Source organism: Ovis aries, chromosome 2 (genome assembly GCF_016772045.2).
Source record: "Ovis aries strain OAR_USU_Benz2616 breed Rambouillet chromosome 2, ARS-UI_Ramb_v3.0, whole genome shotgun sequence".
Classification (NCBI taxonomy): Eukaryota; Metazoa; Chordata; class Mammalia; order Artiodactyla; family Bovidae; genus Ovis; species Ovis aries.
The window spans coordinates 242,657,456-242,676,487 of NC_056055.1; positions in this window are offsets into that span (position 1 = coordinate 242,657,456).

Genomic DNA, 19,032 nt, shown 5'->3' on the forward strand with positions numbered 1-19,032 from the left:
CTGTAACTCCAGAGCCTAACAGATGCCCACCATGCATACCAGAAAGAAGCTCTGTAAACCCTTGTTGACTGAGGGCAAGAGGAGAAGGGAACAACAGAGGATGAGATGGTGGGATGGCATCACCGACTCAATGGACATGAGTTTGGGTAAACTCTGGGAGTTGGTGATGGACAGGGAGGCTTGGCATGCTGCAGTCCGTGGGGTCGCAACTCGACTGAGGGACTGAACTGAACTGAAACCCTTGTTGATTGAATGATTACTGGTTTATACTATTTGTGATGGAATTTAGCATGGCCGTCTAGTAACAGGAAGTATATCAAGACTTTTAAGTTCAAGATTCAGTTCAGTTCAGTCGCTCAGTCGTGTCCGACTCTTTGCAACCCCATGAATCACAGCATGCCAGGCCTCCCTGTCCATCACCAACTCCCGGAGTTCACTCAAACTCATGTCCATCAAGTCGGTCATACTATCCAGCCATCTCATCCTCTGTCGTCCCCTTCTCCTCCTGCCCCCAATCCCTCCCCAGCATCAGGGTCTTTCCAATGTGTCAACTCTTTACATGAGGTGGCCAAAATATTGGAGTTTCAGCTTCAGCATCAGTCCCTGCAATGAACACCCAGGTGACTCCCCCACAAAATCCTTGAAATAGAGCAAAATGAAGGCTATTTTTTTGTGTGCAGTAAAACACACCTAACAGAAGATTTTCTGTTTTAACCATCTTTAAGGGTACAGTTTAGTCACGTTAAGTATATTCACATTGCTGTGAAACAGATTTCCAGAACTTTTTCAGCTTGTAAATCTGAAACCCTATATTCATTTAACAAAGCCCTCACCTTTTGCCCTGATCACCAGCCCCTGGCACGCCATGAATCTACTTCACATGTGTGAAATTATACAGTATTTATCTTTTTGTGATTGGTTTATTTCATTTAGCATAACATCCTCAACTTTCACCCATGTTGCGGCATGTGACAAGATTTCTTTTCTTTTTAAGGCTAAATAATAGTCCATTGTATGTATATACTATCTTTTCTTTATCCTTTATTTCTTCCTGCTATATCTTACTCATCTGTTGACAGACATTTGGGGTGCTTTACCTCTTGGCAATTGTGAATAATGCTGCTATAAATATGGTTGTATGCATGTATTTCTTTGAGACTCTGGTTTCAATTATGTAGGATATACACACTCAGTTCCATTTTTAATTTTTTGAGGATCTTCCATACTGTTTTCCATAGTGGTTGCACCATTGCACAATCTTGACAACAGTGCACAAGGGTTCCTATTTCACCATATCCTTACTAATCTGTCTTATTTTCTGGGTTTTAGTAGCCTTTCTAATGAACGTGAGGTGATATGTCATTGTGGTTTTGATTTGCATTTCTCTGCAACAATTATAGGATTCCCTCTTTTCATTTTGATGATCATATTTCCAAGCCTTCTATTCCCAAAATCTAACCGATTAATCAATAACCACATAATTTCTATTCAACAATGACTAATCCAACTTACATCAAAACAAATAATAAATAACCATAATTATAAAGGACAAACCTGGTGATTAGTGATGTTGAGTATCTTTTCATGTGCTTGCTGGCCACTTGAATGTCACCTTCAGTGAAATGTTTAGTGAAGTTTTTCCCTATTTATTATCAGAGTATTTAGGGGCTTTTGTTTGTTTGTTTTAAGAATTCTTTATTTATTCTAGATATTAATCCTTTATCAGACATATGATTTTTAAATAATTTCTCCCATTCCATAGGTTGCTTTTTCTCTCTGCTCACAGTGTTCTTTGATGCACAAAATGTTTAAGTTTGAGGTGATCAAAATATAGACAAAGTTTTAACCACAATGAAGTAGCTAAGAGATTGTGAACCTAATATACCTAATGTTGGCAAGAAAATCTTGCTTATATGATTAGGAAGATATTCAAGGTAAACTGAAATTTTCCCCAAGATCTCTCTCTGTTTGAAGTGTTGGCTTTGCAACTGACTCTGCAGTTACTCTAAGCTATATTCTTCAAAGGACTCTGTGCAACCCCGGACCTGCTTAACACAATAACACAATAAAGCTGATGTTATAAGACATGGTTCAGTAAGACCAAAAAAAAAAAAAAAAAGAAAGAAAAACAAAAAATAAAACATGGTATACAAATTATTACTAAGGAAATGTTTTGAGCTGTGTAGTGTCCTAGAAACCAAGTAAATAAAGTATGCTGCTGCTGCTAAGTCGCTTCTGACCCTGTGCCACCCCATAGACAGCAGCCCATCAGGCTCCCCCATCTCTGGGATTCTCCAGGCAAGAACACTGGAGTGGGTTGCCATGTCCTTCTCCAATGCATAAAAGTGAAAAGTGAAAGTGAAGCCGCTCAGTTGTGTCCAACTCTTAGCGACCCCATGGACTGCAGCCTACCAGGCTCCTCTGTCCATAGGATTTTCCAGGCAAGAGTACTGGAGTGGGGTGCCATTGCCTTTTCCAAAAAAGTATGCTAGGTGCTATATGTTGTTTTTCAGTCTCTCAATCATGTCCAACTCTTCGCAACCCCATGGACTGCAGCACCCCAGGCCTCCCTGTCCATCACCATCTCCCGGAGCTTGCTCAAACTCATGTCCATTGAGTCGGTGATGCCATCCAACCATCTTGTCCTCTGTCATCCCCTTCTCTTCCTGCCTTCAATCTTTCCCAGAATCAGGGTCTTTTCTAATGAATCGGTTCTTCACATCAGGTGGCCAAAGTATTGGAGTTTCAGCTTCAGCATCAGTTCTTCTGATGAATATTCAGGACTGATTTCCTTTAGGATGGACTGGTTGGATCTCCTTGCAGTCCAAGGGACTCACAAGAGTCTTCTCCAGCACCACAGTTCAAAAGCATCAGTTTGTTCCCTCTCAGCCTTCTTTATGGCCCAACTCTCACATCCATTACATGATTACTGGAAAAAACAAAGCTTTGACTAGAGGGACTTTGTTGGCAAAGTAATGTCTCTGCTTTTTAATATGCTGTCTAGGTTGCTCATAGCTTTTCTTGCAATGAGCAAGTATCTTTTAATTTCATGGCTGCAGTCACCATCTGCAGTGATTTTGGAGCCCAAGAAAATAAAATCTGCTTCCACTTTTTCCCCTTCCATTTGCCATGAAGTGAAGGAACCATATGCCATGATCTTAGTTTTCTGAATGTTGAGTTTTAAGCCAGCTTTTTCAATCTCCTCTTTCACCTTCAAGAGGCTCTTTAGTTCCTCTTCACTTTCTGCCATAAGGGTGGTGTCATCTGCATATCTGAGGTTATCAATATATCCCCCGGCAATCTTGATTCCAGCTTGTGCTTCGTTCAGCCTGGCATTTCACATGATATACTCTGCATTGAAGTTAAATAAGCAGGGTGACAATACAGGGTGTCGTTACAGCCTTCATGTACTGCTTTCCCAGTTTTGAACCAGTCTGTTGTTTCATGTGCATTTCTAACTGTTGCTTCCTGACCTGCATAATGTTTCTCTGCATATAGGTTTCTCCATCCAGGAGGCCGGTAAGGTGGTCTGGTATTACCATCTCTAAGAATTTTCCCATTTGTTGTGATCCACACAGTCAAAGGTTTTAGCATAGTCAATGAAGCAGAAGTAGATGTTTTTCTGAAATTCTCTTACTTTTTCTGTGATCCGATGGATGTTGGCAATATGATCTCTGGTTCCTCTGCCTTTTCTAAATCCAGCTTGAACATCAGAAAGTTCTTGGTTCAGGATCTAATTAAAGGAAAGAAAACCAGTTTTCAGCATTTCAAACAGAAGTAATTAATAAAGGAAATGGCTACAAGAGTATTAGAAGAGATGGAGGGGCAAAAGAGGAAAGGGGTGATTTCTCAAAGATTATTAACTTCAGGAAAGCATCACCACTCTGGGCTAGAGGGGCAAAAGTGTTCCCTAAAACCCAGGGGCCCAGGCTCCCTGAGGCACCTGTTGGCTGTTGGAGCCCAGTGGTGTGAGCAGGAGCCCGGAGCCTACACCTCCAGGCTGTTGCTCTCTTGTCCGCAGCCACCACCTGACTCACTGCTGCCCCTGGCACCAGAGCCAGCGCTGTCGCCACCACCAACACTGTCTCCTCAGCTGTTCTGCCCTCGCTGACGCCACAGGAAACCAGAGTCAGAAAGGCAGTCAATTCTCTCTCCCTTTCATCTTGCAGAGCCTTATGTTGACAAAACCTAAACAGAAACCAGCCAGCTTGGGAATCTGGAAAATACAATTTCTCTCTCACCGATATATAGCAGAGCACAGAAGGGCAGATGAGGACAGAACGCAATAGGCAGATGACCAGCACAGGCTACCCTCTTGGTCACGGAGCATCCCTTCTCATTCTTCTACCTCTATTTAGGTGACAGACTCAAAGACTAAATGGAAGTTACTCATCAGCACTGCCTGCATCTCAGAAGCCTTTCACATGTGCCGTGTGCTCAGTCGAGTCTGACTCTTTGTGACCCCATGGACTGTAACCTGGCAGGCTCCTCTGCCCATGGGCTTTCCCAGGCAAGAATAGTGGAGTGGGTTGTCATGCCCTCCTCCAGGGGATCTTCCCCAAAGAGTGATCAAAACTTTGTCTCCTGTGTCCTCTGCAATGCAGGCAGAATCTTTACCCACCAAGCCAGCCTCTCATAGGTCTCCTTTATCGTCAGTGTAAAGTTATTTTGGGGGGCTCCAAAATCACTGCAGATGGTGACTGCAGCCATGAAATTAAAAGACACTTGCTCCTTGGAAGAAAAGCATATTAAAAAGCAGAGACATTACTTTGCCAACAAAGGTCCACCTAGTCAAGGCTATGGTTTTTCCATTAGTCATGTATGGATATGAGAGTTGGGCTATAAAGAAAGCTGAGCACTGAAGAATTGATGCTTTTGAACTGTGGTGTTGGAGAAGACATACAACAAGTCCATCCTAAAGGAAATCAGTCCTGAATATTCATTGGAAGGACTGATGCTGAAGTTGAAACTCCAATACTTTGGCCACCTGATGCAAAGAACTGACTCATTGGAAAAGACCCGGATGCTGGGAAAGACTGAAGGCAGGAGGAGAAGGGGACGACAGAGAATGAGATGGTTTGATGGCATCACCGACTCACTGGACAAGAGTTTGAGTAAACTCAGGGAGTTGGTGATGGACAGGGAGGCTTGGAGTGCTGCAGTCCATGGGGTCTCAAAGAGTCAGACATGACTGAGCAACTGAACGGAACTGAAAGCTAAAGCCCCATAGTTTGGAGGTTAAGAACCTATCAAGTTAGACCAAGCTTCCTCTCACAACTTCTCGCTATCCCAGTTAGATCGATCCATATTTCATTTCCCAAACACATCGTGTGTGTTTCTTCCTCTAAGCCTTTGAGCTTGTCATTTCCCCCACCCAGAACGCGTTCCCCATCTCACCTTTTCTACCTCCTCTGCTTCAGGCCTACCCAGTGTTCTCGGCATGGCTCAGGTCCAATTCCCGCACACAGGCCCCTCCCCAAGGCTCAGCCCGCCCGCAGGACTTTTCCCGCCCTCTGAATCCCTCCTGCCTATCCCACTGATAGAGACCATTAGCCTTGCTGGCACCCCATGGCACCTAGTGGCATATTGTTTCCAGCCTACCCGCTTTCCGACTGATTTCTGGCAGTGGAGCATAGAGAAAATGAATTGGCAATGCATAGCCAGCTATGAATTTGAAGCCCAAGCAGTTTACTGCCTGCCCAATATCAGCTTTCCTGCAGCCTCCCGTAGGCCCCACTAGGCTCTGCCTGTTTGATTCTGAATTGTAATTTGCAGCAGTTTGTCAGCTCTCCATAGCAAACTTCAAAGGAGTTCAGCTGGCCTTCAGAAATACTGTTCTCAGATTACCACCCAGCTAGCAACCTGATTGAGGGTATTACCAAACCACACAGCTTGCCAGCTAGTATCAAGTCAAAGCAGAAGCAAACAAAATGTTTTTGAGGGTGTTGCTCAACAGGAATTGTGAGAAAACTTGCAAAGACTCAGAACTGAACAAATTTCTGCATAGCCATCCTGAGTCTGCTCCTGACAAAGATGAGAAAGAAGCAAAGGAACTATAAACCCTTCTTCTCTATGGAAGTTTAAGATTAGCTCTTACCAACGAAAAAATTCTTCATCAACAGGAAGGGCAATCAGCAAAGAACCGAAGACGTGATTCTTGTCCCAGTTCTTGCCTGGGATGAGGCATGTCTCTCTCTCTCTCTGGATTTCAGTTTCCTCATCTGAAAAATTAGGAACTTGAACTAGATAATCCCCAAAGGCCCTTGCAATCATAAAATCTGAAGATATCTTTAATTGCTTTCTGGTATCCTTTTATAAAATATCCAATTAATTTATTGAATTAATAGGTTATTAATTACCTATTATACTGAGAGCTACCACACATGGTGGTTCAGTTTGTACACTGAACAAATCCCGAGGCCACCATCTACATTATAGTATGTAAACTATACCCCTGTGTTGAGTGATATACAGCCTGAACATCCAAACACAGCAGCCTTGACTATGTTCTCCAATTTTGCAAATATTTAAGTTTTCACCTTTCATTTTCCGTTTTTTTTTTTTTTGGTTGTTGTTGTTTTGTTTTCAAATGTAGGGTATACTTTTTTTCTTTTTTTGACTGCACTGCACAGCATGTGGGATCTCAGTTTCCCAACCAGGTATCGAACCCACATCCCCTGCAGTGGAAGCACAGAGTCTTAACCACCGAACCACCAGGGAGGTACCTCATCTTTTATTTTTTTAATATCCATTGTTTCTTGACCTTGGGTCCCTCCCAGCAAAAATAAAAACTACATTCATATCTGGTACTGAACTAAGTACTCTTTTTTTTTTTCTTTTTTAATATCTCTCTATTTATTTATTTAGTTGTCTTGGGTCTTACTTTCAGCTTGTGGGATCTAGTTCCCTGACCACAGATCAAACCCCCTGCATTGGGAGCACAGAGCCCCAAGCCGCCGGACCACTAGAAAAATCCCAGTACTCTCTTATTGATTAACTTTTAATCATGGATAAGAAATGAAACTATTAACATTAATATACCATTTATTGATCACCTCTGTGCAAGACACTTTACATTATTACTACATCTAAACTTTATGAAATCCTATCAGGGATAAAAGTTTCATTCTTATCTTTGGATGAGAAGGTTGAGGTTCAGGGGAACTAAGTAAACTACCCCCAAGGGTTCCTAACCAGAGCTAGAAAGTGACTGAGATAAGGATTCAAAGCCACCTCTGACCCCAAAGTTCACTCCATCTTCCATGACACTTACTCTTGGGTTGGCCAAAAAGTTCATTTGGGTTTTTCTATAAAATGCTATATAAGCTTCATAATCTCCCAACAAGCCTGATGCTCTTGTGATATCAGTGAACAAGAACAAGTAATTAGGACATTCAATTAACCAGAAACAGCAGTAATATTGCATAATCAATCATCCTAGAAAGAAGTCAACATTCCCATTTCCATGCTGATGTTGTCACTAACTGGAAATGGGCTTACCTCTCGATGGGCCTGTGTTCTCATCTGTCAGATAGGGGTAATGTCTTGGGACCTTTTTAGGATAGTTAAGTACTAGCGATTCCTACGGCAATGAGCACTTAATTATTTGCATTCTCTGAGTTTTTGTTAGTTTTTTTGGCTCCAACTAAATTCTTGCACCACTCTTGTGATCACTTCAGACACCAAAGAGAGTTCTTTTGTGGTTCTTGTTTCTTTGTGCCTCCCACAGGGCGTTCCTGTACTTCTTCTCCCTCATCCTCAAGATCTCAGGTCTGAGAGCTTATTCCATATAGATCTGTAGGCTTTGAGACGTGTGCTTATTATCAGCAGCCCCGTCCTTCCCTCTCATGTCCCCAGCTCTTTCTGGATTTCCCAGTGAACTGTCCATTACATTCCTAAAGTGGGCTGGTGTCAGAAATGTGGTCAAGCCGGGGGTGAAGTGGAAGGATGGATGCTATCTGGCTCCTTCATAGACTCTGTCTTTCAGCTCAGTATCACTCGATAGAATTAGAGGATGCCCTAATGAGCGGCCATAGAAGTTTCAGATCCAGACCAGGTTTTCCTTCTCAATATGAATAATCAATCATTATGACTATGATTATGAGGGGAGGAGAAAATAGAGATCTAAATACAATTAAAACATGTGAGTTATTTCCCATATACAGCTAATGTTTTCTTCTCCATACCACTTGGACGCAAGACATGGTGTTTTATTTGTCTGTGTGTGTGCTTAGTCACTCAGTCATGTCCGACTCTGCGACCCCAGGAACTGTAGCCCACCAGGCTCCTCTATCCAAGGGGATTCTCCAGGCAAGACTATTGGAGTGGGTAGCATGCCCTCCTTTGGGGGATCTTTCCAGCCTAGGGATCGAACTCAGGTCTCCCGCGTTGCAAGTGGATTCTTTATCTGGCTCTGAATTCTTGTCTATGTGGATGGAAAAAAATATAACCTTCGTTATATGTAGAGGCCCACCTCCTTCCCCTTTGCCCAGAATTGTATTTGCATATTGGGGCACTTAGGTAATCCCAAAAATTTGGGGGAAAAGTACTCTGATTCCCAGTCTGTTGAGGTTGACACTAAAAGGCTCACTACCCAAAATTATGTGGCCCATTGAAAGATAACAGTTCAGGGCCTTCCCTGGTGGTCCAGTGGCTAAGACTCCACACTCCCAATGCAGATGGCCCTGGTTTGATCTCTGATCAGGATATTAGATCCCACATGCTGCAACTAAGAGTTCACGTGCTACAACTAAAGATCCTGCATGCAGCAAGTAAGACCTGGCACAGTCCAATAAGTAAATAAATACAAGCAAAAATAAATATTTAAAAAGAGATGCCTGTTCATAGCCCAGCCCTGAGGACCTCAGTCACTTCCAAGACTCCCATGATGCTGAGGGTTTAAACCCCAGGGTCCAGGCATCACTTCCAACAGAGGAGCCACTCCTTTCAGAACGCTGCATGGTGGCAGGGCACTGGTCCGTGCCACTCTTGTGACCACCGCTGCCACCAGGGAGAGTTCTCTATGGTCCCTGCCCCTGTGTGGTTCCAGCCTGCTGTCTAACCCTGGAAAAAGGGCGTGTGATTGGTGAAGCTTAGGTCACAGGTCCTCACCTTCACTGCAAGGGAGACTGGGAGAGCAAGTATCTATACTGTGAGACAGGCTCTGCCTCTAACCAAGACATGGAAAACAGGGGATTTCCCAAACAGGGCATGAGCAAGAACAAAAGACAATGTCTGCCCTGCTTCAACCTGTGCGTCTTGGTGAAATCCCTTGAATTCTCTCTTTTTTTTTCCTTTGGTCGGATTGTGTGGCATGCGGGGTCTTAATTTCCTGCTCAGGGTGGAATCTTTGCCCGCTGCAGTGGAAGTGTGGCGTTTTAAACACTAGACCACCAGGGAAGTCCCTCCCCAGCCCCACCTTGTCTCTCCTCTTAGCTCCCTCAACTGAAAAAAGAGATAATGATACTGACTTCACAGAGTGAAAGACCAGGAAGCAAAAGCAGACCTGGGTAGCCCAGCTTCCCCACCTCAGTGGTGTGGCAGGCTAGGGCAAAGAAGGACGAAACCCCAGGAGAGGAGGGATGCGATATAAAGCGCAGGCCTGGAGGTGATTATGGTCTGATCATCCAGGCCAGGACTTGAGCTGAAATGCCCTCTAAAAGCGGGAATCATCCAGAAAGTCATTCCTTTCCAACAGTTATCTCTAAGCCCAGAGGATTCTGGAAAGAGTCAGACTGAAAGAAAGGGAAAAGAGAACGGGAAAGGTGCTTTAAAATAGGACACTGGGTGCGCAGGAGAGGGAGGGAAGTCAAAACAGTGCTGAAGCAGAGGTCATCTTGCCCTAAATCAGAGTGGGGTAACCGCGGCAGTTCCCCACCCGGGGCTCCGAGTCATCTGACCCTCCCACATGCCTGTGGGCGCCTGTTAACCAAGTCAGAGTTGCAGCACAGCAGCCGTGGAGCTAAACTATTAGACCTCTGCGTTTTTGCTTTTCATGCCCAAGGTCTCTACACGTAAAAAAAAAATCTAATGCGATTTTTTTTTTTTCCTCATAGCTATGTGTCTCCGCTCATGGTCCAGACAGGAAAATAAATAACAATGGATTATGAAACATGGTTCCAGAAAGAATGTTGAAGTTTTTTTCCTGGTATTTTTCATCTCTACAATTGTGTGAGCTCAAAAATAATAACAAAAACACTGTGGCTGTATAAATGAAAGATATGCACAATTCTATAGTTACTATATATTTTATGTCCTATATATACCTGTGCATATATATATAGCGAGAGAGAGCGGGGTGGGGGGGCTTCTCTGGTGGCTCAGACGGTAAAGCATCTGCCTACAACATGGGAGACCCGGGGTTCAATCCCTGGGTTGGGAAGATCCTCTGGAGAAGGAAATGGCACCCCACTCCAGTACTCTTGCCTGGAGAATCCCATGGATGGAGGAGCCTGGTAGGCTTCGGTCCATGGGGTCACAAAGAGTCGGACACGACTGAGCGACTTCACTTCTTTCACTTCTATATATATATAGAGAGAAAGACAGAGGGAGGGACAGAGAGAGAGAGAAGTCGTGTCTGACTCTTTGCAACCCCATGGACTGTAGCCTGTCAGGCTCCTCTGTCCCTGGGATTCTCCGGGCAACAATACTGGAGTGGATAGCCATTCCCTTCTCCTGGGGATCTTCCTGACCCAGGGATCAAACTAGGGTCTCCTGCATTGCAGACAGATTCCTTACCGGATGAGTCACCGGTAAAGCCCAATGTATATACATAAAAATAATTAAATTGTACATTTTAAATTTTATTAAAAATTGTTGAATTGTACATTTACTATGGGGGTATTTTATGGTATGTAAATTATATCTCAATAAAGCTATCTTTAAAAACTAACCTACACAAGGTTTGAAGACAGATTACAAAGTAGCAGAATATATTTGCCATGAAAATAACTGGAATAAAGGTATCCTTACTACATAAAGAACTCTCCAAACTTGTGAGAAAAATGTTTACACACGAATGGAAAAAAATGGGCTAGAGAATATATAGAAACAGTCAATAAACATGGGGAAAACCTTCATCTTCACTAGAAATCAAATATATATAAGGTTAAAGAAGTAAAAATCTTAATCTAGAAAAATCTAGAAAATTACAACTTCTTTTTTAAAATAATGTTCAGAATTGGTGACAGTGGCTGACTCGGGCTGAGAAAACCCCTAGATCTGCCAAATATCACCCCCCTTCCAAACCAAGAGTGAATTAAGCCCCTCTGTGTTTCAGTGTCACCCTAAACTTCCATCTCTTATCCCTTACTGTTACTGGCTACTAACATACTGTATCACCCAGTTAGATTTCGATCCCCTGAGAACTGTGGCTTATTCTTCAGTGTACTCCCAGCTTTAGCAGAGAGTATCAATTCTGCACATGTTAGGTATTGAATGAATAAGAAGAGTATAATCAGTACAGCTTTCCAAAGGGCATTTTGATCATGTCTATCAAGTCCTTAAAGGTTTTCATATTTTTTGACTCAGTGATTCAAAACAAATTAAAAATTTGTCCTAACCAAAATGTACAATGATATTCATCTCAGGGTTAGTTTTCATAATGAAAATTTGGAAACCATGCAGATGTCCCAACATTCAGCAATACATTAAATTTTTTTCCTATTTTTATGGCCTCTTTTTATTGTGGTAAAATGTGCGTAACAGACTATTTACCATTTTAACCATTTTAAAGTGTGCCATTCAGGGACACTTAATACACTCACAATGTTGCTGCTGTGCAGCCATCACTACGACCTCTTTCCTTTTTGTGTTCCTCTTTCGAGCACATTTTCTTCACCCCAAAATAGAACCTCATACCCATTGAGCAGGCCTTCCCCAGAAGCTCCCGGTGACCACAATCTCCTTTCTGTCCCTATAGAGTTACCTATTTAGATATTCCATATTAATGGAATCATGTGGTCTTCTATGTCTGGCTTGTTTCACTTAGTACGATGTTTTCAAGATTCATCCACGTGGTAGTAATTCATTCCTTTTTATGGCTGAATAATATTCAGCTGTATGAATAATATCATATTTTATCTACCCAGCAATCAATTAATGAATATCTGGGTTGTTCCACCTTTATCTATTGTGAATAGTGTTGCTGTAAACATTCATGTCCAAATTTTCCTTTGAACACTGTTTTCAATTCTTTGGGGTATCTATACCAGGAGTAGAATCGCTGGGCATTTCTATGTTCATGTTCTATATAATTCTATGTTAAGTTTATTGAGGAAGGGTTGAATTGTTTTCCACAGTGGCTGCACCATTTTACTTTCTCCCCAGCAATGCACAAAGGTTCCATAGATTCGCATTTTATTACATGCTTTTGCGACATAAAACTGTCCCGGCATGAATAAAATAGACAAGTCCATGCTTTTAAGAAACAGACATTCAGCAGACGGAGTTGGGTAATACACAAATAAATATTAATCTTTTGGTTTTTTTCAACCATTTAAAAATGTAAGTGAAGTTGCTTAGTCATGTCCGACTCTTTGCGACCCCGTGGACTGTAGCCTACCAGGCTCCTCCATCCATGGGATTCTCCAGGCAAGAATACTGGAGTGGGTTGCCATTTAGACTCATTCTTAATATGAAACTGAAACTGTTAGTTGCTCATTCATGCCTGACTCTTTACGACCCCATGAACTGTAGCCTGCCAGGCTCCTCTGTCCTTGGGATTTCCCAGGCAAGGATACTGGAGTGGGTTGCCATTTCCTTCTCTAGGGGATCTTCCCAACCCAAGGATCAAACCCAGGTCTTCTGCATTGTAGGCAGATTTTTTACCATCAGAGCCACCAGGGTATGAGGATCATACAAAAACAAGCTACAAGCCAGATGTGGCCCAAGGGCTGTTGTTTTCAACCCCTGGCATACATTTCCACTTGTCAAGACTGACCTAGCTGCTGCCAACCTGTCAGAAACAAAGATCAGTGCTTAGCCCTGGGTACAATGTCTCACAACTAGCTGATCAACCCCTTTGGCAATAAGAGGAAGGGTGACTGTGATACCACTGGCGTTGGGAGGAATGCATGTGGAACCCAGGTGGCCTAGTCAGGACACTCTTGGTGTCTCCTGGCAACTGTACTGTGAGCGGACAAGTGCTGCAGCCCTGACCTGAGGAGGACATGGTGACGAGGGGCTCAGACCACCACCAGGCAAGCCATCAAGATTGGAAGAAGTGACTTGAGTGTGAAGACAGGGGGGGAGGGGGAGGAAAACTGCCAGATGTGGCCCAAGACCAACTGCAGCTACGGGATCCCAAGAGCCTCCCTCTTCCAAGTTTTCCCCTTGGTAAGAGAGTCATGGAACTCATGGAGATGCTTCCCAATAAGAAAAAGGGAATCTGCGTGGATCGAGGCATGGACTTTAGCCACCATGGATGTGAAACCATGCAGGACCCTATGGGGCCTTCCTGGGACAGACCCCTCCCCATATGCTCTGCTGTAGGTAGCCCTCTTTGAAGGACCAAATAATAGTATCTCAAACGATTTCCCGAGATTTTCAGATGCTAAAACCCTCCACCAAATGGAAAAAATTAACCATTTGATGGTCATGAGCATGCAGCCCCAGACCTTCTGGCACCTAAAGATTGATCACCATCAACCAATGAGAGACATGCACACGAGGAGATCACACACCCTCTGACCCTCACCCCTCACCTGACCTTTAAACACGATTTATTGAAACCCTTCAGGGAGTTCAGGATCCGGCGACATGAGCCACCTGTTCCCCTTGCACGGCCTCACGATAAGCCCTTCTCTACTTAAAACTCCAATGTTTCAGTTTATTTGACCTCACTGTGCATCTGACACATGGTCTTGGAACTTGCATTCTGTAACAGAAACGTGCTGCCTAGGTCTCCCTTTTAGAGTGAGCCTCCTGCCTCCCCCCACCCAATGTGTAGTTAGCTAACAGCCTCAGCCACAGTGCCTTCAGGATCCAGTCCAAGAGCAGAAGACCAATGTCCCAGTTCAATCAATTAAGCAGATGAACTTCTCTCTGACAGCAAGCTGTTTCAGACCTTCTATTCAGGCTTTCCACCGACTGGATGAAGCCCACCCACATTAGGGAGGGCAAACTCCTTTACTCAGTCTACCTGATCAAATGTTAATCTCGTCCCAAAACAGACACACAGACACACAGACACAATGTTTGACCAAATATCTGGCACCACAAAACCTGGTCACGTTGCCTATGTCTGTCTACTCGTGCGTTGTGCTTCAGATAGTCTCTGACTTAGGCTCGCTGACACTCAAAAAACACGTAGATACTTTAAGCTTTTTTTACTTGGCCTGTCCTTACTCTGGGATTGGATAGTAGTTGATTGGCACCTTGGACAATATACAACTAATCTGATTAAAATTAAAACAAGCCAATTATGAACCATGTAAAACTAACCTGAAACTCAGTTTTATAAATATTGTGTACCTCACCAGCTTAAGAACTCCTTGAACACATGGGAACTGTCTTAAATTATCTTTTATCCCCTTAGCCTTATATATTGTCAGGAAGCCTCATAGTGTCTCAAAGTTTCAATCTCTTTATCTGTAGAATGGGGATTAAATGATCAAATTAGATAATGCAGATAAAATGATAAACAGTATATGGCATGTAGTTAGTTCTTGTCCAGTGTTCACTTTTATTGTCATCATCACCATTTCTACATAAATCAATCATGCTAAACTACATAGTAAAATGTATTCTTTAAATGTATCCACAACATCCTTACATTCCCTCTTATTCCTTACAAACAGAACTGAGTGTGGGGGGGGCAGGTGGCGATTCAATTAGTATATGCCTTCCGAACTTTGTCCTACTCTTTCTTTTTTCTTGGGATGTAGACATGATGCCGGAAGCTCCAGCAGCTATTTTGTGACTATGAGGCAATTTGAGTATAGAAGCCAGCACTGGGGATAGTGGAAAAGAAAGGAGGAGCCTGCATACCCTGAAGCTGCCATACCACTCCTGGACTCCCCATTCCTGACTTCTCAACATACAAAAAGCAAATAAGTGAAACTCTAATTTGTTTAGACAATACTGTATACCTGTTTCTTCATCTATTAAATGGAGAGAATAATAGTAACTTAGTGTATAGGTTTGGTGTGAGGATTAAATAGTTAATATACATGACTAAAAATAATTGAAAACTATGAGCAGAATGACCTCTAAAAGTTGTAACAATCTGCTACTTCTTTCTCTTTTGTGAGAAAAATGTCTGGCATTTAAGTGCTCAATAATGTGTAAGCTATCATGAGCAACACTATTATTATTTCAAGTTTTTGTTATAGGTAATTTAATGCAGTTCATAATTAATACTGCAATGATTTAAAACTCTATTAAAACTATCTAATGGTCAGAGAAGATATTCTTTATAAAATGTTTAGTGAGAGAAAAAACACATTATTAAACTATATATATAGTATGACCCCAACTTAAACCATTATAGAAATGCTCAGAAATTTGAAAAAGTTTTAGAAAGAATTAGTTCTCAGTGATATGATCACAGGTGATGTTTGTTGTCTTTAAAGTTTCTCCATTTCCAAAATGTTAACAACAAACAGAACATTTATAACTGGGAAAGATGTTATTCTGAGACATTAAAAGGAGACTAAGCTATTACTTTGCCAGCAAAGGTCCGTCTAGTCAAGGCTATGGTTTTTCCAGTGGTCATGTAGGGATGTGAGAGTTGGACTGTGGAGAAGGCTGAGCACCGAAGAATTGATGCTTTTGAACTGTAGTGTTGGAGAAAACTCTTGAGAGTCCCTTGGACTGCAAGGGGATCCAACTAGTCCATTCTAAAGGAGATCAGCCCTGGGTGTTCTTTGGAAGGAATGATGCTAAAGCTGAAACTCCAGTACTTTGGCCACCTCATGAGAAGAGTTGACTCAATGGAAAAGACTGATGCTGGGAGGGATTGGGGGCAGGAGGAGAAGGGGACGACAGAGGATGGGATGGCTGGATGGCATCACCGACTAGATGGATGTAAGTTTGAGTGAACTCCGTGAGTTGGTGATGGACAGGGAGGCCTGGTGTGCTACAATTCATGGGGTCGCAAATAGTTGGACAGGACTGAGCGTCTGAACTGAACTGAAGATATAACAAGTGATTTTTATCTTAAGCAGATTTAAAGTAGCAATCCATGTGCTAGCACAAATCATCTAAGGAATAAGATAAGTTGCATTAGTGGTGAATTCATTCACACAGCAGAGCTAGTGGGAGTTGGACTTCAAAAGAAGGGCCTGTACGTAGATAAACTGATACTAAGTTTATGAGTGTCCTAAAGTTTCTGACCCACAGGTAAGGAATGTCTAAAAGGGAACACCGAGTCCTTAGTGTGGGGAACTTGGCTTGCTGCCCACTCATTAGAGTGAGAGGGAAACACCAGGCATGACTTATTAAACACATTTAAAGAACATGCTTCTAACTGATTGTTTGTTTATGGAGACAAGCAGTACCCAGCACCAGGCAGGGCAATTGTCTGAATTAAACAACTGTAGCAATAAACTTAAGCTTGATATACTGACTCAAGATTTTGATTTTGTTTATGGAGACAGGCTCATAACATCATTCAAGGCTTTAATAAAAACACAGAATTGATCCCTGAGTCTCCCTCCAACAAGCAGCACAGCCCTCTTGGGTGTGATGTCTGTACCCTCACCTACACATCAGGAGAGAGTTGTTTCAGCGTCAAGGAAATTCATAGGTATGTATTTTACACTTGGATTTGTGTGTGTGTGCATTTCTAAGAACAGAACGCAAGGAGCGTGGTTTTCTGATGCAAATCCCAATGAAATATAATTTCTTCAAGAAGTGAAGCAGTGCCAGCAGACGGTTTTCAGAGGTTAACATTTGGCTTTCAAAAAAATTACCAACTCTGGCATTGTGCTCGCAAATACGGTGCTCTTCACCACACGTGGAGGAAGTGTTGCTCTTCCAAAGTTCTCTGACGTCGCTCCCCCCCGCCACCTGCCTCCGGCATGCCCACCACCACCTGCAGCAGATTGCTAGCTTGGTAAAGTGCCCAGCTCAAGCCCCAGCTGAAAGGGGCTTACTTCCTCTACTCCTCCCAATACCATCTCTTCAAGACTCTGGGATTCTAAAACACAAAATGTAAAGGGGCACTGGCACGCAACACAGAAAGCGATGCTCGTCAGTAAATATTTGCTCCTATTATTATATTCACTGGCTCCTGTTATTTCTCAAGGCATTAGGAGTCACAATAGTAATTGCTAACATTCAGGCCAGGCTTCAGTGGCCGTGGCGCCTGGGCAGTTGCTCGGGAGCCCACACTCGGAGCCACCTTGCCCTTGGCTTAGAGAGCTGCCATTGTCATCTTAATTTTTGAACATTTTCGATTTTCCCTGAGTCCCACAAATTATGTAGCCATCCCATTAACATTTATAGAGCACTCACTGTGCATCAGACTCTGTTCTAAACTTTTATCCACGTGTTAATTTCCTCATCGTTGTTTAGTGGCTAAGTTGTGTCCCACTTTCTGCAACCTCATGGATCGTAACCCACCAGGCTCCTCTGTCCATGGGATTTCCCAGGCAAGAATACTGGAGTGGGTTGCCATGTCCTTCTTCACGGAATCTTGCCAACCCGGGGATGGAAACTTGGCAAGTGGATTTTTTTTTTTAACCCTTGAGCCACCAGGAAAGTCCAATTCCCTCATTATTGAAGGTAATTTACTGGAGTCTGTTTTCTAGCCAGTAAAAAGTGCTTGGCTTTGGAGGTGGGGAGTGGGAAGACACTTGTTCAGCAACTCTTTGTTTTTTAAAAGGGATTTTTTTCTTTTAACTCATATTACTATCTCTTTTATATCATAGATCTGCCATTATTTGTTGACTAGTTTGTTTTTTATGGGAACATAAGCTCCCTGATTTTTACCACTAAATTTACAGTATCTAATACAATATCTGATACACGATACATAATAATTACATGTTTTAGTAAAGTAAGTGTCCAAAGCTTTTTAGAAAACATAAGGTTAGCAAAACAATGTCTCTGCAACAGAGACCAACAGACTATCACCATTCATGTCAAATCACTTCATTGCTATGGATGCTGATGCTGACTGATGTAAAAATGTTTTTTTTGCCTTTTGTAAAACAAAAGCTCATTCAATTAAATAGTTATAGAGTCACTGCTATCTGCTTGGCAATGTGCTACATGCCAGAAGCATTTGTATCAGAGCAAGGAATGGTTCTCAAAGTGTGGTCTGGAAAGTGTCTCCAGAATCCTTTCAAAGGAGTTTCCAAGGTCAAAACTATACTAAACATCATTTGCCTTTTTCATATCTGTGGCCTACATGCTCAGTCGCCTCCAACTATTTGCAACCCCAGGGACTGTAGCCTGTCAGACTCCTCTGTCTGTGGGATTTTTCCAGGCAAGAATAGGGCAGTGGGCTGCCATTTCCTTCTTCAGGGGATCTTCCATACCCAAGGATCAAACCCACATCTCTTGCATCACCTGCATTGGCAGGCAGATTCTTTACTGCTGGTCCACCTGGGAATACATTGGTAGCAAGTAGATGTGAAAGTCGCTCAGCTGTGTCCAACTCTTTGTGATCCCATGGACTCTAGCTTGCCAGGCTCCTCTCTATGGGATTCTTCAGGCAAGAATACTGGGGTGGGCTTCCATTCCCTTCTCCAGGGGATCTTCCCAACCCAGGAATGGAACCCAGGTCTCCCGCATTGCAGGCACCTTCTTTACCATCTAAGCCACCAGGGAAGCCCTTTCATGTCTAGTCTCTCACAGTTGCAGTTTCCCAGAGGCTACAAGGTATGTGATGAAGGATGGTGGGATATGTGCTTGTGTGTTGTGTCAAAACTTTCTCCATTTTAAGTTCTAAGTTCAGTAAATATTAATAGCTATAACCCACATGTCTTCCCTGAGAGTTCAGTTGGTAAACAATCTGCCTGCAATGCAGGAGACCCGGGTTCTATTTCCTGCGTCGGGAAGATCCACTAGAGAAGGGATAGGCTA